General features: G+C 42.2%; 1 protein-coding gene across 1 annotated transcript in view; it reads right to left on the bottom strand.

The window, feature by feature from the left end:
* Positions 1–24,091, bottom strand: part of CREG (Cellular Repressor of E1A-stimulated Genes) — a 182,994-nt gene that overhangs the window by 135,037 nt on the left and 23,866 nt on the right. The gene's annotated exons all lie outside the window — the stretch shown is intronic.

Raw genomic sequence — 24,091 nt, 5'->3', positions numbered from 1 at the left:
TCTCCTGTTCAATATGTTTCGGCTAATTCATCCCCATTAGAAATTCTAGGTTCCTTACTGGTCAAAATTCGTATTTTTTAATTTACATGGAAAACCAAACTGTTTGTGGCTAAGCACTTGTCTTGCCCCATCATACTGGGAGCGGACTTCATTTCTCACACTGGTCTTGTGCTCGATCTTCAGAGTAAGTCGTGCACATTCAAATTTGCGTCCAAATGTAAAATTCCCTTGTTAAAGTGTAATTCTGTGTCATGTTCATCTATTTCGCCTACCCAGGATGAGATGTTGTTAGACCTTAGACATCTACCTGAGGAGCAGGCTGATAGTATTCGTAAATTATGTCAGTCATTTCCAGAGGTGTTCTCTGATACTCTTGGTGTTACTGACCTTATTGAATACAAAATTGAGGTCACGGATTCGATTCCTGTCTGTTTTCCACCATATAGGCTATCTCCACCTAAAATGAAGGCTCTGAAAGAAATCATCGATCAAATGTTGAAGGATGGTATTATTAGGCCCTCTAAGTCGGCGTATTCTTCGCCTATTTTTCTAGTCCCGAAACCCCAAGGAGGCTTCAGGCCTGTCATTGATTATAGGGCTCTCAATCGGAAGGTGGTGTTACAATCTGTGCCCCTTCCCGACCTTCATTCTTGTTTTCATGGTTCCGTAAGGCCAAGTTCTTTACTATCTTGGACCTGAATCAGGCCTATAATCAAATTCCCCTTGCCGAAGGCTCTAAACACCTCACAGCGTTTGCCACGGACTGGAACTTATACGAATACAACCGCGTACCTTTCGGGCTCCCCACGGGAGCAGCTGTACTCACTAGGCTACTAGATAGGGTCTTCTCCGACATCAAATTTGAGTACTTATATCACTACTTGGATGATGTCGTATTTTCAGAGACTTTTGAAGAACATCTAGATCATCTGCGAGAAGTTCTCAATCGCCTTCGTAAGGCTGGGTTAACTGTTAAGTTGTCCAAGGTTGCCTTTGCTAAGCCCTCTATGTCATTCCTAGGGCATATTGTATCACCTGATGGTGTAGCAGTCGATCATTCTAGAACACAGGCCATCCGTGATTTTAAACCTCCCAAGGACATTAAAGGTATCGCCAGGTTCATTGGTATGGTGAATTTCTTCAGGAAGTTTATTCCTAACTTCGCTAATAGAGCGGCGCCCTTAAACCTTCTTCGTAGGAAAGGCATCAAATTCGAGTGGGGACCTTCTCAACAAGCCGCTTTTGAAGATCTTAAATTAGCTCTCTGTAATGCCCCTGTACTTGCTATGCCTGATTTCTCGAAAAAATTCATCGTCCAAACCGACGCGTCGTCGTCAGCAGTAGCTGCAGTCCTTCTTCAAGAGACTGAACTAGGGAGGCGACCCATCGCCTATGCATCTAGGACTCTATCGGCTCAAGAAGCCAAGTATTCCATCTATGAGCTCGAAGGTTTGGCAGTGTTATTCGCCTTAGAGAAGTTCCGTCTCTATCTGGAACACGTCAAATTTGACCTGGAGACAGATAATCAAGCCTTAAGCTGGGTCTTAGGTAGGCCGCGTCGTACTGGTCGTATAGCCCGTTGGGCCATCCGTATTTCTGCCTTCCAATTCGATGTCAGGCATATCAGAGGTACCGAAAATATTGTTGCTGATGGACTCAGCCGTATGTTTTCCAACGACGTCGAGACCCATGAACCGGTCGATAGTTCATCACCTTCCGAGTCCATACTATCTGATGTTAATGCTATCTTAACAGATGCTCCCATGCTCTTTAGAGATATCGAGAAATACCAACGTGAAGATCCGACGCTGGCTCCGATAATGGAAACCATTTCTTCTGGGGAACATGTCGTGCCTTATGTTCTGAGGAATGGTGTTCTATGTTGCCCCTCGAGGCATGATAAGATGATGAAAGTTGTCGTTCCAGCTGTTCTTGTACCTATGATCTTCAAGTATTATCATGAGACCCCATTAGGAGGGCATCTTGGAATCTTTAAAACTCGTGAGAAGATTCGTGAAATGTTCATCTGGAAAGGTATGGACGGTGAAATCCGTGAACTAGTGAAGGCTTGCAAACCCTGTTTGCTCAGTAAACCAACCATGTCCACCAAGGTAGGCCTTTTGTCTTCTCATCAAGCGTCGCGCCCCATGGAACGCCTGTATATTGATTATGTAGGACCCTTCCCCCAGTCTAAGGGAAATGCTAACAAGTTTATCTTGGTATGCGTAGACGGCTTTACTAGATTTTCCTGGTTATTTCCGACTAAGCTGGCTACCGCTCAGTCTACCATTACTTGCTTAAATTCTATTTTTGCCTCTCTTAGTCCGTGCCAATATATTGTGTCTGATAATGCTAAGGCGTTCACATCTAATCTTTTTCGTAAATTCTGTTTCGACTTGTCCATCTCTCATGTAACTACTTCTGCTTATTACCCTCAACCATCTCTGGCTGAACGGGTTAACCGTAATCTCAGGTCCGCGCTTATTGCCTATCATCATGAAGATCATTCCAGGTGGGATACGTCCCTGCATTGGTTAGCTTTTGCTTTGAATTCGGCGGTTCATGAATCACATAAATTTACTCCAGCCTCTTTAATGTTCAAGTTTGTTCCCAACACGCCGCTCTCTAACCTCTGGTCTCTGAGTGACATTCTACCCGAGACAATAGATCCGGACATCATTAAAGATCTGTGGAAGAAGGCTAAAGCCAATCTTAAAGTCTCTCATGAAAAGGTTAGCGAAAGGTATGATCGTGGACGGAGACCCACCCCTTTGAAAGTAGGTGACCAAGTTATGGTCAGGAATTTTGTTCCCGCGGGCAAGCTTGCCCCCAGATTTCATGGGCCATGTGTCATTCTCGATTTTCTTACGCCGGTTACGTTGTTATTAAGTAATCCAGCCACCGAGAGGATATTTAGGGTTCACCTGTCACAGGTGAAAGCAGTGTAAATTTTGTGTCAACTTGCTTCATATAATCGTGAAAGGAATATGAAAGTTATATTTTTTTTGAGTTTCACCTTTAAGGCTTTCTGCCCCTTCCATAAAATTTAGTTTCATATGTAAGTATTTTTGTAAACCCTCCCCGCACCGTTAAACTGCCATTCTGTCCTTACCACGGCCATTACCACGCTCCCGTCTCCTGCTATACACACTGTGGCTTGATTATATTAAATGCCATGGATATCTGCACGCCGCTGGCCCCTCAACCTCTCCACCAAGCCTGTGCCCTCAAAAAATGATGATGGTCCAACAATATTCTGCCGCCTAGCTTTAATGTTTCAGTGCCCCCGCAGCCGCGCGGCGCTGTGCCGCGACTGGGCTTGAGGAAGGGCCCCCTCGACCCCAGCGAGGACGACATGTGCACGGCGAGCCGGAGCTCTCCTCCCGGCCAAGGCTGATGTGCGGCGCACGACCTGCTACTTGCCCGCAGACTGTATATGTTCACCGCGGGCGCGGCGTGTTTCAACACCACTGCTCCCCTCATAGTGCGGGCGAGCGGTATCTCAGGGTACTTGAGGGGTCCGAGCGGCCTCCTCTGGACGCAAGCTGCAAAGGCCGGTCTGGCCATCCAACTTAATCAACATCAACTACATGGACAGTTACTATAAGAGATGACTACACTTGGGAATTCAACAACAAAATCTGGTGGACTTAGAAAATTTTTTCCCCGATTTTAAAACTAAAGTTTTCCTTCTCAATTCAACTTCTACAAACATAAAAACTTTACTTCTCCAGTTACAACAAAAATTTTGAAACTGAATCAAACCACATTAAGAAAATCTTATACATTTTTCGGCAATTAATCTCCACATCTACATCAAAACTTGGACCTAGTTTTCAAACAAATTTCATGTGTCACCCCTGGAGGAACATTTGGGGGGGGGGAGGTCTGTACCGGGCGGTACACCTCCACGCCGCTAATTCAAAAGGTGCGCCAGTTGAAACTCCTCTGCTGGAGGAAACCTGAACTTTATTGACGGTATTAATTTTCTACTTTCTCAGAAGATGTCACTACCTGTAAATTTCGGAGTTTTAGAACTGTGTCATTTTTGATGTGTTTTTGTTTTGCTTGAAGTAAGAAGTGTGAACTTTCTCTTCTAGAGGACACTACTGAAGAACTACAATAGTGCACCCTAGTGCGAAGAAAAAGAACTGTTCTTTGGAGAAATTTTTATTTCAAAAGTTTGTTTCTTGTTAAATTTCCTTCTGTTATGGTTTAAGTTGGCTGTATACCCCTCTCTTTCTCCTTGTTTTGTATTCAACCTATCCCGAATTTCTTAACTTAATTTTCCACCAATAATGTGTTTCTTCTTCATCTTGTGTAGGGGTTTCTCTTTATTCTCCAATAAAGTGATTGTGGGCGGGTGTTCTCATTCCCCTAACGCCTAGAACCTTCCGCGAGAGTATATAAACTGCTGATTTTAGGGTCTCTGCGCCACTTCTGTTCCATCTTTCAGTGTGTAAAGTACATAGCAGGGGGCGGGAAGCGCCTCTTTCTTCGGCAGCGGTCAACAACAAGGTAATGGCCAATTAATAACTTCTTTCTTTGCTAGCTCAACAGTTTAACTCTCGGGGCGGGTCCGAAGTTTTTCCGTTATGTAACCTTCCTTAAAAATGTAAAGAATCTGGTATCTATTTTACCTTTTAAACTACGTATTGGGATAGAGAGTGCTTAACCCTCTCGATCTCCCACTCATATTGTTTTGAGGTGAACTTTTTTCTCAACCTATTCTTCCTTAACATTATGTAAACTTGTTTCTTTTCTAAAGTCACCTCCGTAGTATGGGATTAGCCCTTGCATCAGTGGCCTAAGAGCCAAATTAGGTTTTTAAAACAAAGTGTATTAGGAGTGCCGATCGCCTCCTCTCAAATTGTTATTTTGGAGGTCATGTAATCAACCTTCTTTTCATTTAATAGACCTCAGTAGGTTGGGTATTTTACCCCTGTGTCTATGTCCAGTGAGGACAACTCGAAGGTGGAGTTTGGTGTGGCCTTTGAGAGGCTTAAAGTTGAGAGCGAGTGGCTCTTTTTGAAAATTGAGTGTTGTATGCCTCGTGGAGGCTTTTCAGTGTAATTTGGAGCAAGGGCTCCTAGGCATGAATGGGGTTTTCTGCCCCTCTGTTGAAACTTGTGTTTGGGGTAAAACTGAGCTGATTGCCCAAGCATTGTGAAGTCAGGGCGCGAAGCCCAAATCCTGTAAATATTGTAACTACCCTTTTGACTTGCTACTTTGTACCTGCCATGCTTGTTATTTCCTTATTTTGAAAAGAAAATATAACCTTGTTAAATTTTAAATTAATTTTACTTTCGTAGCTTGAGATCCGTTCACACCCGCACCTTCTTTCACCTCTACCTACCACGGAAAGCTCCGTAATAATAATAATAATAATAATAATAATAATAATAATAATAATAATAATAATAATAATGGAAATAGGCTACCAAACATCCCGCACAATCTACAACAAAAAATGCCTTTCCCAAAACACCAAGATACGTCACTATGAAACAGTTCTGAAGGCAGTAGTTCTAAATGCAGCCGAAACCCTGTCTCTAAATGCCAACAAAGGACTCCTTCAAGAACTGGAGAAAAGAGAACGCAAAATTGTGAGAGGAATCTTGGGATCAAAGTGCAGAAATGGAATCCATCAAAAGAGATCCAACAAGGAAGTCTACAGCAAAATAGAGAAAATTACCGACACAATCAGAAAAAGACGGGCACGATTTTACGGTCATCTGAAAAGAATGGACGGAACAAAGTTAACTAAAGAAATCTTTAACTTTTTTTATTCAAACCCCAAAACCACAATTCCCTGGTTTAGAATTACCAAAGACGACCTGCAAATGCTACATATCTCAGCTGAAGACGCCCTTAACAGAGATCTCTTCCGCAAGAAAATATTGACGAACGGGCTAAACCGAGACGAGCAACCGAAGAGAAGACACGGTGCCCCTTGGACAGAGGAGCGTAAGCAGGCCCACTCACAAAGAATGAGGGAAATTTGGGCTCTAAAGAAGGCCAAGTTCAGTGTCAAATGCAACAAGACTTAACGTGGTCCTTGATGGCCCCAGCGAAATATATATATATATAATAGGAACAATGATAATACTAAGGGGACGCTAGGGATAAAGCACCTGAAGGGGAACTCCAGCGTGTCACTGACGTAACCAGGGTGGGGGGATGACGTAGCGTGACGTCATGGAGGATCAGCAGACTGGCAGCCCGTTGGAATCGAGCCAATGAAAGAGCAACGTTTTTTCAAACGCCTCGCATTGTGTACTGGAGTGGAGGCAAAGCTGGACTTCATTAGTATATTTTCCAAATTTAAAATTCCTTAGGTGTTAGGGACAACGGCCGTAGCCGTGTTGAAGCAACATTGGGCGTGGTCGAGATTTGGATGGGTTGCCACGCGCTGTTGGTGGGGGTAAGGGAATGGAGGAGCGGAAAGGAACTGGCCACCCTACCGTACGTAAACTCCTGCTCAGGCACACCTTTGCGGAGGTTCGAACCTGCCTTCGGGCAGAATAGAACCTTTACCTTACGTGTTAGGACAGAAATATTTCCACATATTAAGTGTGGCTTGATAGAATCTGACTTGGCCCATAACAGGCAACTTGCACGCACTACAGTGTGATGGCAGTAGTGCCAGAGTTGTAGCTTACATCCTTTCCAACAGAACAAATATGACCGAGGCCATCATGGCTCAGCTGGATACAGCAACCGACGCGAAATTGGGAGGTTGTGGGTTCGAATCCCGCTGGTGTCCGGTTGGCCATTTTTGTTCTGTACTTAACATATCTTCAGTATGAGTAGTATAATTGGACAGTTCTGCGGCACCTCCGCCCGCCTCCTCCTCCGCCGCCGCCGCCCGCGGGAAATTTGAATTTTGGCGGGAAATTTGAATTTTGGCGCGAGATTTGAATTTGTAAACAAAGCCACGTGCTTTTTGACAGCTGTCATCGACAACAACGCAACGCTAACCTCACTGCTGACATCTTGACGGGCCTAAACCTCACTAGTGCCAACTTAACCTCACTAGCATGAGGTAAACAAAGCCACGTGTTTTTTGACAGCCACGTGCTTTTTGACAGACAACAACGCATCGCTAACCTCAGTACTGCCATCTTGACGGGCCTAACCTTAGTGGTACCAACTTAACCTCACTAGCATGAGGTAAACAAAGCCACGTGCTTTTCGACAGATTTGTAAACAAAGCCACGTGCTTTTTGACAGACAACAACGCATCGCTAACCTCAGTACTGCTATCTTGACGGGCCTAAACCGCAGTAGTACCAACTTAACCTAACTAGCGCGAGATAAACAAAGCCACGTGCTTTTTTGATAGCTGTCATCCGCCATCTTTAATCTATAGAGCACAGTGCTGCCCTCTTTAGCTACTTACCTTTGAAATGTGGTGGCGGATAATTTGAAAAATGCTTTTCGACAAGCAGCCATCTTTAATCCAGAGAGAACAGTGCAGCCCTCTATGTGGTGGCGGCAAATTGAAAAATTCCACGTGCTCTTGTTTGGAAAAAACTCACGTGCTTTTTCGACAGCTACCATCCGCCATCTTTAATCTATAGAGCACAGTGGTGCCCTCTTTAGCTACTTACCTTTGAAATGTGGTGGCGGATAATTTGAAAAATGCTTTTTGTTAGCAGCCATCTTTGAGCACCGTGCTACCCTCTTTTGTGGTGGCAGGCAATTCCACGTGACAGCAGCCATCTTTAATCATGAGAGCACCGTGCTGCCCTCTATGTGGTGGCGGCAAATTCTACATGCTCTTGTTTGGAAACAAACTCACGTGCTTTTTTCTGACAGCTGTCATCCGCCATCTTTAATCAACAGAGCACAGTGCTGCACTCTATGTGGTGGCGGCAATTTGAAAAAATCTATGTGCTCTTGTTGGGAAACAAAGCCACGTGCTTTTTTGACAGCTGTCATTCGCCATCTTTGAGCACTGTGCTGCGGGCAATTTCGTCAGCTGTCATCCGCGATCTTTGAGAACAGTGCTGCACTCTATGTGGTGGTGGCAAATTCCAAGTGCTTTACAAACCTATGCGCTTTTCTGACAGCCGTCATCCGCCATCTTTGAGAACAGTGCTGCCCTCTATGTAGCGGTGGCAAATTCCAAGTGGTTTACAAACCTATGCGCTTTTCTGACAGACGTCATCCGCCATCTTTGAGAACAGTGCTGCCCTCTATGTAGCGGTGGCAAATTCCAAGTGGTTTACAAACCTATGCGCTTTTCTGACAGCCGTCATCCGCCGTCTTTGAGAACAGTGCTGCCCTCTATGTGGTGGTGGTAAATTCCACGTGGTTTACAAACCTATGCGCTTTTCTGACAGCTGTCATCCGCCATCTTTAATCCAGAGAGAACAGTGCTGCACTCTATGTGGTGGCGGTAAATTCTATGCGCTTTACAAACCTATATGCTTTTCTGACAGCTGTCATCCGCCATCTTTAATCCAGAGAGAACAGTGCCGCCCTCTATGTGGTGACGGCAAATTCCACGTGCTCTACAAAGCCATGTGCAGCTGTCATCCGCCATCTTTAATCACCGTGCTGCCCTCTATGTGGTGACGGCAAATTCCACGTGCTCTTGTTTTTGGAAACAAAGCCATGTGCTTTTTTGACAGCTGTCATCCGCCATCTTTAATCACCGTGCTGCCCTCTATGTGGTGACGGCAAATTCTACGTGCTCTTGTTTGGAAACAAAGCTTTTAATCCAGAGAGAACAGTGCTGTCCCGGTGGCGAGAACAGTGCTGCAATCTTTAGTTTGAAATGTAGTGACAGCAAATTCTACGTGCTCTTGTTTGGAAACAAAGCCATGTGCTTTTTGACAGCTGTCATCCGCCATCTTTAATCAACAGAGCACCATGCTGCTGGCAATTTCGTCAGCTGTCATCCGCCATCTTTAATCCGCAGAACACCGTGCTGCCCTCTTTATGGCTACTACCTTAAGCACGTAGTAGCGGGCAATTTGAAAAGTTCTGTTAGCTATCATCCGCCATCTTTGAGCACCGTGCTACCCTCTTTAGCTAGATACCTTTGAAATGTGGTGGTGAAAAATTTTACGCGCTCTTGTTTGGAAACAAAGCTATGTGCTTTTTTGACAGCTGTCATCCGCCAACTTTAATCACCGTGCTGCCCTCTATGTGGTGGTGGTAAATTCCACGTGCTCTTGTTTGGAAGCAAAGCCATGTGCTTTTTGACAGGTGTCATCTGCCATCTTTAACCAACAGGGCACTATGCTGCTATCATGCAGGCAATTTCGTTAGCTGTCATCTGCTATCTTTTAATGAACAGAGCACCGTGCTGCCCTATGCGGGGCAATTTCGTCAGCTGTTATCCGCTCGCATACCCGCAGTGACACATGTTTAGACTTGAACACACACATACTACTGTTCAAAACTTATTACAACTTGAACTGCATACTAGTGCTCGATGTTGCAGAACACAGCATTGCGAGACTAGAATCAAGCACTGTTTAGAAAAACAAAAAATTCTCTTCTCAACATACTTACTGAGCTGCTCTTCCTGCTCAGTGAAGGTACATCTCTATCGAACGTGCATTGCAAAAGCAAGATTGTAAAACATAACAAGACTAGAATCGAACACTGCACTTGATGTTAACTTCAACATGTGATTAGAACATTAAATCAGGTTCAAACATAGCAGGACTAGAATCGAACTCTTCCTACTCTTTCAAGGTACACCTCTATCGAACATGCATTGCAAAAAAACAAGATTGTAAAACATAACAAGACTAGAATCAAACACTGCACTCGATGTTGTTAACTTCAACATGTGATTAGAATATGAAATGAGATTAAAACATAGCAAGACTAGAATCGAACATTGCACTCGATGTTGTTAACCTTAACATGTAATCAGAACATTAATTGATGTGCTCAAAACACTAGATAAGTGATCAAGACTAGAATCGAACACTGCACTCGATGTCGTTAACCTTAACATGTGATCAGAACATTAATTGATGTGTATAACTTCCTTTACCTTTACTTACTCTGTCAAGGTACATCTTTATCGAACATGCATCGCAAAGCGAGAGTGTGCAAGTTTAGACTTGAATACATACCACTGTTCAAAAAACATATATACACATACTATAGTGCGATGTTGTAGTACACTATATTACAAGACTAGAATCAAGCACAGTTTAGGAAAAAAATCTCTTCTCAACATACTTACTATGCTAGACGATAACATACTTACGAATTTAATCAACATCTTCTTTCTTGCTCTTATTCTTCTTCTTCGAGAGGAAGGAGTAGGAGGAGAAGGTAATACCTAATCTAAAATAAAAGAATATGCCAATTCTACAGTATTTATTCACATCTTGTATGTACTAGTTTTATCATGAATGATTTTACTTGTAGTGATGTTTGCATACTTTTGCTTTCTCGATGTAATTCTTGTATGTACATGCTTTTACGCATCAGTAAAACTAATAACACAAGATTTGTTCTCTATGCCGTGATATATAATGAAAATAGAACGTTGATTTAGTTCTTCTATTTCTAAATCAGTTAGCACGCTAAATCTATTAGGTAAAAAAACTTGAAAGTCTTCGCAGACACATAAAATCCTTTCTCCAAATTTCGTTTTTAATCTTCGTAGTGAAATTACTTTAAATTGCTCATTTAGCGGTAGACTTGTTAACGGCTTGGTAGTTGGAGTTGAAATATGACCTAGCTGGTTAATCTTCTCCATGGTTTTTCTAAAAAGAATAAATATATAAATGTAGCGTTAGCACTTGCATCACACATAGTAATAATAGGATATAAAAGGGTAAGTGTGCTAGCCTAGAGTTACGATGTTCGGAAGAAAGCAAGTTTCAACCTATAGAGGTCAGACATGGCTATGAGTTTGAAATTATAAGATTAACCACTTCTACAGCATGAAAGATTGAAGAGAATAACTATTTATCTATAGACTAAAGTTGCTATGATCGGAAGAAAGCAAGTTTCAACCTATAGAGGTCAGACATGGCTGCGAGTTTGAAATTATAAGATTAACCTCTTCTACAGCGTGAAAGATTGAAGAGAATAACTATTTACCTATAGACTAAAGTTGCTATCTTCGGAAGAAACCAAGTTTGAACCTGTACAGGTCAGACATTGCTGTGAGTTTGAAATTATAAGATTAACCTCATCTACAGCATGAAAGATTGAAAGAGAACAACTATTTATCAATAGACTAAAGTTGCTATGTTCGGAAGAAACCAAGTTTGAACCTGTACAGGTTAGACATTGCTGTGAGTTTGAAACTATAAGATTAACCTCTTCTACAGCATGAAAGATTGAAGAGAACAACTATTTATCATTAGACTAATGTTACGACGTTCAGGAGAAACCAAGTTTCAACCTATAGAGATTAGACATTGCTGTAAGATTGAAATTATAAGATTAACCTCTTCTATAGCATGCAGATTAAAGAAAATAACTATTTATCAATAGACTTAAGTTACGGTGTTCGGAAGAAACCAAGTTCCAACCTATAGAGGTTAGACATTGCTGTAAGTTTGAAATTATAAGATTAACCTCTTCTATGGCGTGAGGATTGAAGAGAATAACTATTTACCAATAGACTAAAGTTACGATGTTCAGAAGAAACCAAGTTTGAACCTGTACAGGTCAGACATTGCTGTGAGTTTGAAATTATAAGATTAACCTCATCTACAGCATGAAAGATTGAAAGAGAACAACTATTTATCAATAGACTAAAGTTGCTATGTTCGGAAGAAACCAAGTTTGAACCTGTACAGGTTAGACATTGCTGTGAGTTTGAAACTATAAGATTAACCTCTTCTACAGCATGAAAGATTGAAGAGAACAACTATTTATCATTAGACTAATGTTACGACGTTCAGGAGAAACCAAGTTTCAACCTATAGAGATTAGACATTGCTGTAAGATTGAAATTATAAGATTAACCTCTTCTATGGCATGAGGATTGAAGAGAATAACTATTTACCAATAGACTAAAGTTACGATGTTCGGAAGAAACCAAGTTTCAACCTGTACAGGTCAGACATTGCTGTAAGTTTGAAATTATAAGATTAACCTCTTCTATGGCATGAGGATTGAAGAGAATAACTATTTACCAATAGACTAAAGTTACGATGTTCAGAAGAAACCAAGTTTGAACCTGTACAGGTCAGACATTGCTGTGAGTTTGAAATTATAAGATTATCCTCTTCTATGGCATGCAGATTAAAGAAAATAACTATTTATCAATAGACTAAAGTTACGGTGTTCGGAAGAAACCAAGTTCCAACCTATAGAGGTTAGACATTGCTGTAAGTTTGAAATTATAAGATTAACCTCTTCTATGGCATGAGGATTGAAGAGAATAACTATTTACCAATAGACTAAAGTTACGATGTTCAGAAGAAACCAAGTTTGAACCTGTACAGGTTAGACATTGCTGTGAGTTTGAAATTATAAGATTATCCCCTTCTATGGCATGCAGATTAAAGAAAATAACTATTCTATCAATAGACTAAAGTTACGGTGTTCGGAAGAAACCAAGTTCTAACCTATAGAGGTTAGACATTGCTGTAAGTTTGAAATTATAAGATTAACCTCTTCTATGGCATGAGGATTGAAGAGAATAACTATTTACCAATAGACTAAACTTACGATGTTCAGAAGAAACCAAGTTTGAATCTGTACAGGTCAGACATTGCTGTGAGTTTGAAATTATAAGATTATCCTCTTCTATGGCATGCAGATTAAAGACAATAACTATTTATCAATAGACTAAAGTTACGATGTTCGGAAGAAACCAAGTTTTAAAGTTACGATGTTTTAGAAGAAACCAAGTTTCAGCCTGTTGAGGACAGACATAGCTATGTGCGCGTGTTTGAAATTATACCCCGTCTATAGCGTGAAGATTGAAGAGAACAACTATTTATCAATAGACTATAGTTACGATGTTTTAGAAGAAACCAAGTTTCTGCCCGTTGAGGACAGACATAGCTATGTACACGTGTTTGAAATTATACCACGTCTATAGTATGAGGATTGAAGAGAACAACTATTTATCAATAGACTAAAGTTACGATGTTCGGAAGAAACCAAGTTTCAACCCGTTGAGGTCAGACATAGCTATGTGTGCGTGTTTGAAATTATACCACGTCTATAGCGTGAGGATTAAAGAGAACAACTATTTATCAATACTCTAAAGTTACGGAAGAAACCAAGTTTCAGCCCGTTGAGGGCAGACATAGCTATACCTCGTCTATAGTATGCAAGAACAACTATTTATCAATAGACTAAAGTTACGATGTTCGGAAGAAACCAAGTTTCAGCCCGTTGAGGGTAGACATAGCTATGCACACGTGTTTGAAATTATACCACGTCTATAGCGTGAGGATTAAAGAGAACAACTATTTATCAATACTCTAAAGTTACGATGTTTTAGAAGAAACCAAGTTTCAGCCTGTTGAGGGCAGACATAGCTATGTGTGCGCGTGTTTGAAATTGTACCACGTCTATAGCACGAGGATTAAAGAGAACAACTATTTATCAATAGACTAAAGTTATGATGTTTTAGAAGAAACCAAGTATCAACCCGTTGAGGTCAGACATAGCTATGTGTACGTGTAGAAATTATACCACGTCTATAGCATGATGATTGAAGAGAACAACTATTTATCAATAGACTAAAGTTACGATGTTCGGAAGAAACCAGCTTTCAACCCGTTGAGGTCAGACATAGCTATACCTCGTCTATAGTATGCAAGAACAACTATTTATCAATAGACTAAAGTTACAATGTTTTAGAAGAAACCAATTTTCAGCCTGTTGAGGGCAGACATAGCTATGTGCGCGTGTTTGAAATTATACCACGTCTACAGTATGCGGGTTGAAGAGAACAACTATTTATCAATACTCTAAAGTTATGATGTTTTAGAAGAAACCAAGTTTCAACCTGTTGAGGGCAGACATAGCTATGTGCGCGTGTTTGAAATTATTCCTCGTCTATAGTATGCAAGAACAACTATTTATGAATAGCTTAAAGTTATGATGTTTTAGAAGAAACCAAGTTTCAGCCTGTTGAGGGCAGACATAGCTATGTGCGCGTGTTTGAAATTATTCCTCGTCTATAGTATGTGGGTTGAAGAGAACAACTGTTTATGAATAGCTTAAAGTTACGATGTTTTAGAAGAAACCAAGTTTCAGCCTGTTGAGGGCTGACATAGCTATGTGAATGTGTTTGAAATTATACCACGTCTATAGCGCGAGGATTAAAGAGAACAACTATTTATCAATAGACTAAAGTTATGATGTTTTAGAAGAAACCAAGTTTCAACGCGTTGAGGTCAGACATAGCTATGTGTACGTGTTTGAAATTATACCACGTCTATAGTATGGGGGTTGAAGAGAACAACTCAATTGCTTAAAGTTATGATGTTTTAGAAGAAACCAAGTTTCAACCTGTTGAGGGCAGACATAGCTATGTACGTACCCCGCGTGAGGATTAAAGAGAACAACTATTTATCAATAGACTAAAGTTACGATGTTTTAGAAGAAACCAAGTTTCAACGAATAGAGGTCAGACATACCTTAAAATCTTCGCGCTGCAAACTGTTACTCGGATGTATAAAATGCGTGCGTTCAAGCCTGAAACTCGAATGATAATATTCTGGTCGTACCTAAAAAAAAAGAAGAAACATATATGAATGTAGTGTAGGGTGCATCATCTAACCTAATTATCTTTACAACTCAAAGTTCGAAAACATACCTTTAAAAATGCACGTGCTGCAGGCTGTTACTGGGATGAATAAAATTGCGTACTTTCGAACGGTACCTAAAAAAGAATAAACATATATGAATGTAGATGTCCAGCGTAGAAGTTGCTTTGCAAATAAAAAAGTAACTAACAGTTCTACCTTACCTTAAGATAAAGGCTGAAGAATAATATTCACAGCAGACGGGAGATGTGTGTGTACGTAATAAACGCATACAGAGAACTGTGAGCACTTCGCGCAGACTGCAGCGGCTAAATATTCTGCTTGTTACCAAGCGGATGTGGAAAAATCGCTGAGCTGGCAACTGCGGTACAGTCGGAACGAATGCAACAAGAGCTCCCGCCTATAGTCCTGCAGGCTGACGTATTCGAACCTCCTGTTGATGCCGAGGTGTCAGAATTTAAGAGTTCGATCCTTGGAAAGTTAGCGTGTGATCCTCGACTTCTCGAGGGTACATACGCGGTATTCCTTACCTGTAGGTATCGAGCTAAAGCTAGATCATGTAATGACGATCGCGCAGGCCCCTCGCCTAGCATTTACGGCTTCTAGTTCGAACCCGCTATCTACCGAAGTAGCGAGAATGATTGAAGAATGTTGAGGGTGATTCATTTGTCGGATGGAGGCGTTAAGCTATGTGCAGGCTTCTTCTAGTCGGGGTACGCGATTCAAATCCTGGTAACTTATGCCGTCGGGAAGGGCATCTAGCTAGATCATGTTATGACGATCGCACAGGTCCCTCGCCTAACATTTACGGCTTCCAGTTCGAACCCGCTATCTTCCGAAGTAGCGAGAATGATTGAAGAGTGTTTGAGGGTGATTCATTTGTTGGATGGGGGTGTTAAGCTGGCTTCTTCGGTAGGAGTAGGCTATGTCGGGATATCGATTTAAAATCCGTCAGGAGGGGCAACCGGTCGTATAAAACTATAGTGTGAGGACGTTAAACCTTGTGCAGACTCCCTCGAAAATGACTTTTTGAGTACAAGACTTGACGGTGATTCATTTGTCGGATGGAGGCAATAAGCCTTGTGCAGGCTTCTTTGGTAGGAGTAGGCTATGTGTCGGTACCGGGATATCTAGTTATAAAACCCGCTACAACAAATTTATCGCGTATACTGCGATTTAAAATCCTAGTCAGGAAGGGCAGCCGGTCGTAAAACTATGGTGTGAGGCGGAGTGTGCAAAAAAGCCAGCATTATGTAAGGGCTGTTGATAGGAGGCGTTAAACCATGTGCAGGCTCCTTCACCAGGAGAAGCTTACATGCCGGTACCGTGCAGGTTCTTTCGATAGGAGTAGGCACTGTGTGTGTTTTAACCTCTCCGTACAATCATGATATTTTACGTTAGGAACTTACATAGGCTAAATGCTACACATTCCGTGGCAGAGCCAGGAATCGAACTCGGACCTCCGAGGGTAGCAGCTAATTACACTAACTACTGCACTACAGAGGAGGACTATTTCAGAATATTTTACAACCTTAATTAGTACTGTGTTTTAAGAGCTTACATGCTACTCAGCTAAGAAGACGTTCGCGAGTTACAAGCACGCCGTGTCCTCGTTCAAGGTTGAGCCGGAAGATACGTGTACAATTTCAGCTAACACATGCATTCCACACAACTCGCTCAGAATGACTGTGCCGATACTTCGAGGACTGTAGAACAAATCTATAGCCTACAGTATGCATGCCTCTCACCCGGTAGTCTCGGGTTCGATTCTCTTGGGAATAAAAAATGTGTTTAAATCACATGAATTTGTTGAGTTGTCCTTCCTGATGCATAACTAGCAGTATCTAACCTCATACACTATAGTTTTCAACCGGTTGCCCTTCCCGACAACTCGGATTAAGAATCTGTTTTACAACGTCTAACACGGGAATCGGGGATTTACAGCTAGATGCACTTCTTAGATTTTAAATCACGAACTATTGTTTTACGGCCGGATGCCCTTCCTGACTAAGATTTTAAATCGCAAGAATTTGTTTTAAGACTAGTCGCCCTTCCTGATGCAAAACTGGCAGTATCTAGCCTCATACACTATGGTTTTCAACCGGTTGCCCTTCCTGACGTCAAAGAACTCGGATTAAGAATCTGTTTTACAACTTCTAACACGTGAATCATAGATTTACAGCCTAAAGATGGCGGATGACAGCTGTCAGAAAAGCACATAGGTTTGTAAAGCATTTAGAATTTGCCGCCACCACATAGAGTGTAGCACCGAGGTTTGTGATGCAAGATGGCGGATGACAGCTGTCAAAAAAGCACATGGCTTTGTTTCCAAAAACAAGAGCACGTGGAATTTGCCGTCACCACATAGAGGGCAGCACGGTGATTAAAGATGGCGGATGACAGCTGCACATGGCTTTGTAGAGCACGTGGAATTTGCCGTCACCACATAGAGGGCGGCACTGTTCTCTCTGGATTAAAGATGGCGGATGACAGCTGTCAGAAAAGCATATAGGTTTGTAAAGCGCATAGAATTTACCGCCACCACATAGAGTGCAGCACTGTTCTCTCTGGATTAAAGATGGCGGATGACAGCTGACGAAATTGCCCGCAGCATAGTGCTCAAAGATGGCGGATGACAGTGTCAAAAAAGCACGTGGCTTTGTTTCCCAACAAGAGCACATAGAATTTTTCAAATTGCCGCCACCACATAGAGTGCAGCACTGTGCTCTGTTGATTAAAGATGGCGGATGACGGCTGTCAAAAAGGCGGGTGATAGGTGATGAAATTGCCCGCATGATAGCAGCACGGTGCTCTGTTGATTAAAGATGGCGGATGACAGCTGTCAAAAAAGCACATGGCTTTGTTTCCAAACAAGAGCAGGTGGAATTTGCCGCCACCACATAGAGGGCAGCACTGTTCTCTCTAGATTAAAGATGGCGGATGACAGCTGTCAGAAAAGCATATAAGTTTGTAAAGCATGTGGAATTTACCGCCACCACATAGATGGCAGCACGGTGATTAAAGATGGCGATTGACAGCTGTCAAAAAAGCATGTTGATTTGTAAAGCACGTGGAATTTGCCGCCACCACATAGATTGCAGCACTGTTCTCTCTGGATTAAAGATGGCGGATGACAGCTGTGACGTACCATATTTCAAAGGTAAGTAGCTAAAGAGGGCAGCACGGTGCTCTATGGATTAAAGATGGCGGATGACAGCTGTCAGAAAAATAGCACGTGTAAAGCACGTGGAATTTGCCGCCACCACATAGATTGCAGCACTGTTCTCTCTGGATTAAAGATGGCGGATGACAGCTGTGACGTACCATATTTCAAAGGTAAGTAGCTAAAGAGGGCAGCACGGTGCTCTATGGATTAAAGATGGCGGATGACAGCTGTCAGAAAAATAGCACGTGAATTTGTTTCCAAACAAGAGCACGTAGAATTTGCCGCCACTACATAGAGCGCAGCACTGAGGTTTGCGATGCAAGATGGCGGATGACAACTGTCAAAGGTAAGTAGCTAAAGAGGGCAGCACGGTGATTAAAGATGGCGGATGACAGCTGCACGTGGCTTTGTTTCCAAACAAGAGAACGTGGAATTTGCCGTCACCACATAGAGTGCAGCACTGAGGTTTCGGATGCAAGATGGCGGATGACAGCTGTGACGTACCACATTTCAAAGGTAAGTAGCTAAAGAGGGCAGCACGATGCTCAAAGATGGTGGATGACAGCTGCACGTGGATTTGTTTATCTCGCGCTAGTGAGGTTAAGTTGGTAGCACTAAGGTTTAGACCCGTCAAGATGGCGGCACTGCCGATGACAGGTGATGAATTTACATCTACTACGATAAAGAGGGCAGCACGGTGCTCTCTGGATTAAAGATGGCGGATGACAGCTGTCAAAAAGGCACGTGGCTGTCAAAAAACACGTGGCTTTGTTTACCTCATGCTAGTGAGGTTAAGTTGGTATCACTAAGGTTTAGGCCCGTCAAGATGGCAGTACTGAGGTTAGCGATGCGTTGTTGTCTGTCAAAAAACACGTGGCTTTGTTTACCTCATGCTAGTGAGGTTAAGTTGGCACTACTGAGGTTTAGGTCCGTCAAGATTGCAGTACTGAGGTTAGCGATGCGTTGTTGTCTGTCAAAAAGCACGTGGCTGTCAAAAAGCACGTGGCTTTGTTTACCTCGCGCTAGTTAGGTTAAGTTGGCACTAGTGAGGTTTAGGCCCGTCAAGATGGCAGCAGTGAGGTTAGCGATGCGTTGTTGTCGATGACAGCTGTCAAAAAGCACGTGGCTTTGTTTACAAATTCAAATCTCGCGCCAAAATTCAAATTTCCCGCCAAAATTCAAATTTCCCGCGGGCGGCGGCGGCGGAGGCGGCGGCGGGCGGAGGCGTGCGGCGGCGGAGGTGCCGCAGAACTGTCCAATTATACTACTAGTATGTACTGAATACGACCTACTATATTAACTGTGTAAATAGACGTTAATTGTTTAGATCAAACCTTCTGAAGGGAAGGAATAACCTTCTTAGTCTTTGTTACACCGAGCTCGATAGCTGCAGTCGCTTAAGTGCGGCCAGTATCCAGTAATCGGGAGATAGTGGATTCGAGCCCCACTGTCGGCAGCCCTGAAGATGGTTTTCCGTGGTTTCCCATTTTCATACCAGGCAAATGCCGGGGCTGTACCTTAACTAAGGCCAAGGCCGCTTCCTTATAATTCCTAGGCCTTTCCTATCCCATCGTCGCCGTAAGACATATCTGTGTCGGTGCGACGTAAAGCAAATAGCAAAAAAGTCTTTGTTAGTTCAGCTTCAGAAGTGAGAGGTGAGGTGGTGTGCTTATTCATAAATAGTGGAATGAACTGGGGCTAGTAAAGAAATCATTTGGCTTTGGGACATTTATTTATTCATTTATTTATTTATTTAACGTATGACTTTTAGTGCCGGTGTCTCTAAAGAATATGTTCGGCTCGCCTGATGCAGGTTTTTATTTGACACCCATGGGTGACATGCACGTCTGATAATGAGATACGGGTAGGGCTAAACAAATAATACTCTACTCCTGTCGAATAACACCAAGGGGTCTGCTCAAGGCTTAACATCTCAATTTGACGGACGAATCATCATCAACAACGTCATGTGCCCTCAACACTGGCGGAGAGGTTTGGAACTGATCCAGGCTTTTGGAACGCAGTCTAATAATTATAATTTTCATACCACCCTAGCCGGCCAGCATTCTGAAGGTGACCCTTTTTTTCCACCAAAGGGACTTGAATCGGCTAACCACTGTGCTAGACCATAGATACTTGAAGCCTTAATGATCATGGCCACTAGGCAGGCTGGAACACTGCGAACGGTAAGGAAATCAGTTTGTGAAGTTCAAGATTCTTCAGAATTTAAAGATGTCCGACTCAGTGACTAATTGGTTAGCATGCTGGCCTTTGGTCCAAGGGGTCCCGGATTCGATTCCTAGCCGGGTCGGGGAGTTTAACGTTCATTGGTTAATTCATCTGGTTCGGAGACTGGATACTGAGCCTCCTTCAAGATGATATATCGTTCTGTGTATCGCCCCATCCTCACAAACGCGCAGGTCGCCCATGTGTGTCAACTCGAAAGACCCGCACCAGGACTCTCCGGACGCCATTCGCCATTGTTATTATTTAACAGGTTCGTGTATTGGACCATCCAGCAATTCACTGACACTGAAAAATGAAATAAATAAATAAATAAATAAATAAATAAATAAATAAATAAATAAATAAATAAATAAATAAATAAATAAATAAATAAATAAATAAATGTCCAACCAATGTCCCGTTTCTCTGCGAGGTCGGGTATGAATTGTGATGAATCTTCGTACCGGTAGCGAGTTTTTATGATCAGATGCCTTTCCTAACATCAACCTCGTCAGAGTATTAATGAGATGAAGTGAATGACGAGATATACGATAGTAGGAAGGGAGATGGCGAAACCCAGTGCCGGCACATAGCCTACTCCTGTCGAAAAGCACCAAGGGATCTGCTTAAGGCTTAACGTCGCCATCCGACGGACGAATCGCAATTAACAGCGTCCAAATGAACACTGCGGAGAGGTTTTGGAATTGAATCCACGCTTTTGACACACAATCTACTGATTACAAAGTGTATACCACCACCTCTCCTACCCTCCGGCCAACATTCTGATGGTGACTTTTCTTTCGACAAACGGGACTCGAACCGGCTAATCACCGTGTCAGATCATATAGAAGTGACGCCTTAACGATCATGGCCAACAGACGTGCTTAATAACAATAAACGCAGTGGCGTGCGGTGAACATCTTCATTACCCCAGCTGCAAAAAAGTTTTTAAAATATAAACCTTCGTAGCCCCACTAAACTTTCTAAAGTCAACATTACCACTTTATAAGGCTTCGTTTTCCTGAGAAAGATCTTTCAAGAATATTTTCAACTACACGCTCAGACATACTTCCACATTGATATCCACGACAGTGATGACACCATCATTTTAAACAATGTACCGGTACTTACAGTTTCATCTTCACGCTTCGTGATATTTTGTACAGTCATGGTTTACACAAAAATACTCTTGGACTAACTATATGTTTTTTTACTTAAAAAGCCTAATCAGCAAAATTTAACTGGCATTTTACCGTCACTGAAATTTTATAGTTTCACTCGCATACTGAGTGTACGTGCATCAACGACAATCGAGGGAAAATATTTGTCACGACGTATAACGCACGTTATATTCATGAAGAATGCCACAGAACTCGCGAAACCTTCACCTATAATTCAAGAGGAACACTACAAAAATTCACTATATACCACCATCACAGACATCCAAATACAAAATTATTTTACTTCGCGCTTAACCGAGCTCGATAGCTGCAGTCGCTTAAGTGCGGCCAGTATCCAGTATTCGGGAGATAGTGGGTTCGAACCCCACTGTCGGCAGCCCTGAAAAGGGTTTTCCGTGGTTTCCCATTTTCACACCAGGCAAATGCTGGGGCTGTACCTTAATTAAGGCCACGGCCGCTTCCTTTCCACTCCTAGCCCCTTCCTGTCCCATCGTCGCTATAAGACCTTGTAATGTGTTTATGCTGGGCACCCTACATATTTTTCTGCGGCTATCTCTACACGTGCCATCAATGAATTGCTCGAAGAAACTGTATAGGCCTACATGCCGAAACTCAGGACTAAAATATATTCTTCCATATAACAAGTGATTTCATATTCTGGCTCTATTTTTATTAGCAAGACGATGTGCAAGTGGCTATACTGTTAAGATGTTGATACTTTTCTTGCAGTCTCTAGTGCGTGGCACTGAATATTTCCAGTGTCAAGTATTAAAACTAACATTATCTTACCTAAGCTAGCTGGCCTGTGCCGTAAATTGCTGTCGGGGGAGGGCCTACAGCTCCACCCAGCTACCAGGACAAAGAAGCTTCAAGTGCATGCGTCAACCAAGCGACCTTAAATTTCGCTGGGGTAGCTCTCTTTTGCACCGGCAAGGAAACCCAGCTCACTGGAGCGGATTGTCGAGACAGCTGTAGAGTACGCGGACCTTTTCTTGAGCCCTAGTTCCCATTCAGCACTATGGAGTTTAGGGCTCAAGAAAAGTGTCGCGTACTGTACTTGGCTTAGACGCTCGCAATTTTTTTTAAGTTATAAAAAGCGTTCTAAGGAATCATTAGAAAATGTTAATACAAAGTTCAGTGCACGCCACTGAATAAACGTGCTTAATTATATTATTATTATTATTATTATTATTATTATTATTATTCCCAGAGCATTAGACAAAATATAAAAAGTAGACCTATTTTGGAAGTGCGCGAGATACTTCTGAGAAAGCTGCAAGTGTTCAAAGATTACTACTTGAGACTGTGTGGACATGAAATTCAACTATGTTCTTCAATGGCTTTCGGTGTCCGGCTCCGTGACTAAATTGTTAGTACGCTGACGTTTGGTCCAAGGAGCCCCGGGTTCAATTCGCGGCCAGGTCGGGGATCTTAACTTTCATTAATTTAATTACCCTGGTTCGGGGACTGGGCATTGTGCATAAGAATTTACATACGTAGGGTCCCATCTTCACAGACGCGCAGGTCGCCTATAGCCTGCGGCATCAACTCGAAAGACTCATCTCTGGGGGACAATATAAAAAGCTGTAGCATTTGGCACCTGCCCATAAGATGGTAATCAAAAACAAATAGCTGGATAATAGGTAGTTCGACTTCATAACATAAACAATTGAGAGGGAATCTGCCACCTGGGCGACAGCCTTAAATTCAGATCAGTGGTGAATGATATTATCGGTGTAACATACGGTCATGGGCTCCCGCACGGGGGGGGGGGAGGCTAGACGGAGCACTCCCCCCCCCCCCCGGATGTCTAAAAAGGTCCTTGTTCAATTGTTTAATATCATACCAGATTATTTCATAAACTTAAGCTACTGAGAGTCATTTAGCACCTGTTATAACCGGACATTTCTGTAAACAATTTAATGTTGCTGACTTTATATTGGTCTTTATATTCAAGAAAATTATTAAGGTGCCGCCCCCGCCCCAAGGAAAAGATTCTGCGGGCGCCCATGCATACGGTATTCTATTGTTGAGATTACCGTATATCATATTTCTCAGTACTGGTGCCTTATATAATTTCACTGAAAATCTTGCAACAATAGACCTATTTACACTCATAGGTATATTTCGTTTGATATCGGTACACTTTCCTTTCAACTAGAGGTGGGAAATTCATATGACTAGGCGAGGGCCACCCGACTGCTGCAACCTTGGTCGAGACGTGTGGAATTTCTGGAGACAAGGAAGACAAATATTCTCATAATCTATAGGTTTCCTCTGCTATGATATTTTCCAGAATAGCAGGCTCCATATTTACCAAATAGGAATGAATCGTCAATGGCTTCAATACATTTTCGGCGTTGTATTTTATGACATTTTGTGAAACATTTTTTAAATCCCTCATTTATAAGCATTAAAATCAAATAATATTAATAAATCGTCTGCATGGAACTGGAAGGTAATCTCAACGCAGTAAGTTTTGAAGCGTACTGAAATCCGTTTCAGCAATTTAGGCTACCAGTACTGGCATCTTTGAGCAGTAATACTGGCATAGAAACAAAATTCCGTCACTCCGGCGTCTCTTAAAAAGTACAGCCACTGAAGGAACGTTCAACATAATATGTTATAATACGGCATATATAGGCCTATAAAATTATATGTTATTGTTATTCCTTCGACAAATATCATGACAGTGTTAGGTATGGTACCAACGTTAAGTTGCATAAAAATTGAGAAGTAACGCGATTTACGGATTTAAATTTAGAAAATAGGAAAATAATAGTGCGAAATCT

This window comes from Anabrus simplex, chromosome 1 (assembly GCF_040414725.1).
Source record: "Anabrus simplex isolate iqAnaSimp1 chromosome 1, ASM4041472v1, whole genome shotgun sequence".
NCBI classification, from domain to species: Eukaryota; Metazoa; Arthropoda; class Insecta; order Orthoptera; family Tettigoniidae; genus Anabrus; species Anabrus simplex.
The sequence above is the reverse complement of the archived record's forward strand: the minus strand, read 5'-3'. Positions and strand labels throughout refer to the sequence as shown.